The sequence below is a fragment of the Branchiostoma belcheri genome, unplaced genomic scaffold, assembly GCF_001625305.1.
Source record: "Branchiostoma belcheri isolate BF01 breed outbred unplaced genomic scaffold, Haploidv18h27 scaffold36, whole genome shotgun sequence".
NCBI classification, from domain to species: Eukaryota; Metazoa; Chordata; class Leptocardii; order Amphioxiformes; family Branchiostomatidae; genus Branchiostoma; species Branchiostoma belcheri.
Genome location: NW_017803976.1, coordinates 1,343,189 through 1,347,748, shown reverse-complemented (window position 1 = coordinate 1,347,748; position 4,560 = coordinate 1,343,189). Strand labels below are relative to the sequence as shown.

At 42.5% G+C, this 4,560-nt stretch overlaps 1 protein-coding gene across 1 annotated transcript in view; it reads left to right on the top strand.

Annotated features, from left to right (window-relative positions):
• The first annotated feature begins 2,306 nt into the window (after positions 1-2,306).
• The window catches only part of LOC109476013 (NXPE family member 3-like), a 6,419-nt gene continuing 4,165 nt past the window's right edge, over positions 2,307-4,560 (top strand). The window contains exon 1 of the mRNA XM_019776823.1: positions 2,307-2,521. The gene's annotated coding sequence lies outside the window, so the exon portion shown is untranslated. The remainder of the gene's footprint in view (positions 2,522-4,560) is intronic.

The following is a 4,560-nucleotide window of genomic DNA, read 5'->3' as shown; positions in this document are numbered from 1 at the left end:
CCTGGGGCTGTGCGCATATTTAGCCGTACCAACTAGTACTCTAGCAAATCTTCTACGTTACTTTTATACTGCCTTCTAGTACTGTATACGGGCATGTCGAAGACAGTAATGCTGAGGTCACATCCAAACCGGGGCCCGGCCGGGCTGTTTTGATTAACGAAAAATCATCAATTTATATCAATAATATACGCAAATAGTTCCCATTATGAATTTTTAAAAACTTGTTAGTGCTTTGTTGTCTTTTGTATCATACTTTTCGTTCCATGAGACTGCCCGGCCGGGCCGTGGTTGGGAAATGTGACCTCAGCTTAAAGCTAAACGAAGCGCCCTACTAGAATTGCAGCGGCCAATGTACAAACGCCTAACGGTATATTGTACAAAACAAATAGTCCGATGACTCAGTAAGCTCAAACTATCCAAATAGGTAAGCTTTCTGTCCTTTATTCGGTCAGACTGGCCGCACTTCTAGGCCCTTAGGCCACACCACACACAATTTTATGGATGACATCCTCTGAAGACCCCCAAACTAGTGCGCGCGGGCGAATGAAAAAATTCCGACCAAAATTAAAAATGATACTAAACCACAGGAAACAAAGCTGGTACATGTATTGTATATTTGCGACAGTACATAGCGACGTATACGGCAAGCCGGCACATGCTGGCTTTTTGCAGAGTTTATGAATTGACACTGTTTGTATGTACTGAGATCTTCAGTGGTGGAGCTTCGGAAGCTTGGTTGCCGTCCTCCAGAGTTACCGCGGCTCCCTATTCTCACTAACTAGCATGGACTACCCAGGCCTAGAGCCAGGCCAGAAACTCGGAGGACGTGATCTTATTTTTTTAGGACAGGCGAAAATCAATGCGCGCGCGGATGTCATCCATAAAATTAAGCCGGTGTGGCCTTATGCTATAAACTGAGAGGATTATGTGTGGCGCAACGGGTGTCATATGACTATTCTCTTAGATGTGTGTAAAAAGAAACAGTCGTAGGACTGCTGTCGTACGCCAAACTAGTGTGAACTGGCTAAAAAATTTAGCCTGGGTCCCATGCGATTTGCTACAGGCTCCTTACACTCGCTGGCCGATTTTTTTCCCGGGGTAAAAATTGGGTCAAAATTCTCCATTACTGAAGATGATACATCAGTATCCTTTTCCAAAGAGTTCCCTTACAAACCCGTGTCAGTTTCCTATAGGCACAGTCTTGTATGTCATTTCTATTATGTACTGTATGATACTGACACCGCATAAAGGTTAGAAAACAATGGAGACACCAGACCACACCGGCGTCTGACCCGACACGGTGAATTTCACTCACCCATCGTAACCAAGTTCCTCCGTGTCTAAAATGGAGCCTCAAGAAAAATATTACAAGTGCCATACATGAAATGACGTCTACACGATGCCAGTGTAAGGTAGGTGAGCACCTAGCCTCCTCCAGGCCTTTCTACGGGAATACAGATCGTAGAATTTGGCAAAAAGGAGAGTAAAATTGGCCAGGGGAGCCAAGGTTGTTTCTTTCCCTCCGGCGCGGCCAGTCAAACCCCAAGGCGGCCAAACTCCCCTGGCAAATATTCTCCTATATATAGCCAGCGTAGTTAGTCTGGTAGAGACTTGGTTAGCACCCGTTCACAGGGAGCAAGATTTCGCCGTTCAGCAAAGTTCGGTCAGTCGCCGGTGACTCTCTCTGTTCTACTTGAGTACAAAGACCACTGTATTTCTAGGAGCGAGGGTGTGACATAAAGCCAGGATTCGAACTCACAACCTTCAAGCCCAGAGCGGCAGATGGACAAACACGCGAGTCACGCTTGTAATAATTTACAAAAGTTTGTAGAACTTTGTAAGGCTGGCCATTATGTTTGTCAGTCAGCGACGAGGAGGAGGGTTGCTAGTGGCAAAATTCGATTCCCAACATGATCCATGTATTAATCGTTAAATAGGCACGGACTGTGGACTTAACCGTGAGACACTTGCCATGCCGGACAAACAAGTAAACCAAGCAACGTACGTTTGCAGTAGCCTCCTTCGCAGTCTTGTTGGGCGTCGGCGTTATTTTTTCTCTGAGCGACGCGAGTAATATGCGGCCGCGAGGGACGATTTGCTGCCGAGGGAGTTTTTGCGCGAAACCTTCTCTCCGTGGCAACGCCGACGCCCAACAAGACTGCGAAGGAGGCTACGTTTGCAGAAGTTTTATACCGGTTATAACCTTTGTTCTGACGTCAGACAGCAGCTACGAGGAAGGTTGCTAACAGTAACGTCGTTCCCAGAAACCCATGCGCATGTATTACTAGTAGTCACGTACTGTGGACATTGGTCAGACTGAATTGTGGACGCTTCTTTTTTCTATATTCGGATCTTTTTTTTTACTCTTTAGGACGTCGACAACTCTACAGAAGACTGGTGTCTAACTATACTCTACACCTGACTTTGTTGGACATTTCCAGTGTGACTACGTTCGGCTTGGAAAGGAAGGCTACACGTTTTTTTGTTTCCAGCGAGGAGCAAATTTTGCGGAAATAATCAGGTATGGGAACTGATCAATCCTTTGGCAATCTAGTCAAGTTTTTAAGTTTTATTCATAAAAATCAGCCTTGCAGCTAGTGCACAAACAAGCTGAATAACACTGACTTTTACAAATGTGTAGTAAGTACAAATACAACATTAACATTACAATACGTATACAGACACACAAACAAACACATTACAAAGCCACACATGGGCACTAAAGTAAAGTCCAGAGCGTCACTGATCAATCCTTTGGTAATCTAATTGCGTGATATTGTTGGATTTTTACTATGATCATGGTTCAAGAATTTTTTACTTCCACGCCGCGAGACTATTCGTCGCTTTAGACAAGTCAGAGAACAACCTGTTCAAACGAGACACAGGTGTTGTACGTGATCGCGTCCCATCACTATATTTGGCCGGCAGGACTTTTCCTTGAATTAAAAGATAGCCCTCTTTCCAATAAAGTACTCCCGACAGACAAATATGAGGTGGTTACAACTCCAAACTGACTCTGGACACGAGGTCCCGTCCGAAGGAGACTGCCCTGCTCACGATGCATTTCAGATTTACATTTGTTAAACTGAATTAGAAGTAAACGTAGAGTGTACTCGTAGAACTTGTATGGCGGAAAAATGTAGGCAGAAAAAAAAACTGTTGGTAAGGTATACTTGGTACAGAACTAGCCTTCTGCAGGAAATCCGTACGTCAAAATTGTACTTATCAACATTCGCTCATTATCTTTGCGAGAATTACATGTACCCGACTCTTTAGGTGGGTTAACGGGGGGAGGGGGGCACTTTCTTGATTCTTGATTCCTGTCAAGCAGCATCAACCAATCACCAGTTTTGTTCTATATGGTGTGTAAACGTCCATTGCCTTTGCCTGAAGGACATTTTTGTCCTACGCAAATATTTTTTTGACGCCAAACTATCAACATGTAACATATATACATGTTTTGCAACAAGCGTTTTGTTTGCCAGTGTACCAAACTGAAGTTAACGTTACATGATCCATGAAGCACGAACTCGTGGAACATTTTATTCACGAATTGTTGGGATTGAAAATTGCGGTAAAAAATGACGACTTCACACAGTTATTCATTTCATAGTGGCGTATGCCAAAATTGCAATTAAACGCCTGTTTACACTGGGTCATCCGAATCCGGTCCAAACGAACTTCCAGGCCATTTGGTCTAAATATCAATACATAGTAGTTCAACATATACATTCTATACATATTATAGGAGCAAACAGTCAACGAAACTCGAATTCTAAAGGCCCATATAAAAACAATAAATATTAAAAAGATATGGCAAAACAGAAACAGACAAATTGTTACAACAGAAGAAGTCAAAATTGAAGTGGCACTTCCAATGCACGAGCCAGTGAGCGTTGCTAGGTAAGTTAAGTATGTAAATAATCTCTAACACCCTTTTTTTCCAGGCATATTGTTCCCGTGTTTATTGGTCTAGGGGTGTTGGTACATGCCTCTGTTGCCTCGCGACGGCTCTTAGGGTAGCATTAGATTCTACTTTATATCAATGACAATGTACTCTTTTCAATCAATCTATAGATCGATCTATCGCTGACTGGTCTGTGCCATATCCGAGCGTATCATAACTTTCTTGAAATGCCAAAAAACGTATAAAACGTAATGTATACTATAAAACTAGAAAGGCCAATATTTGCTTTGGAGCAAATACAGCGATGGGTTCACCACATTTTACCACATGGCAGGGAAAGAATGAGAAACACAAGGGAAAACAATGATTTACATTGATATAACTATAATATGAAGTAAAATACAACTAAAACAACAGTTGGATAGCTATTCCCTACTTTATTGGTTAGGATTTTTAATTGCATAATGCAAACTGTTGATTTTCAAAATAAAAAAAAAAACGTCCATGCCCCGCATTCCAATGCTGGAGCAGAAAAGCTTGAAATACCTACCAAAACACTTGAATAAAGACATACTGTCAGTATGGAAATGCTCTGTGCAGGTGTTAATCAAGTTAAATCCCAACAGCCAATCAGCAAGAAATGCTCTGTGCAA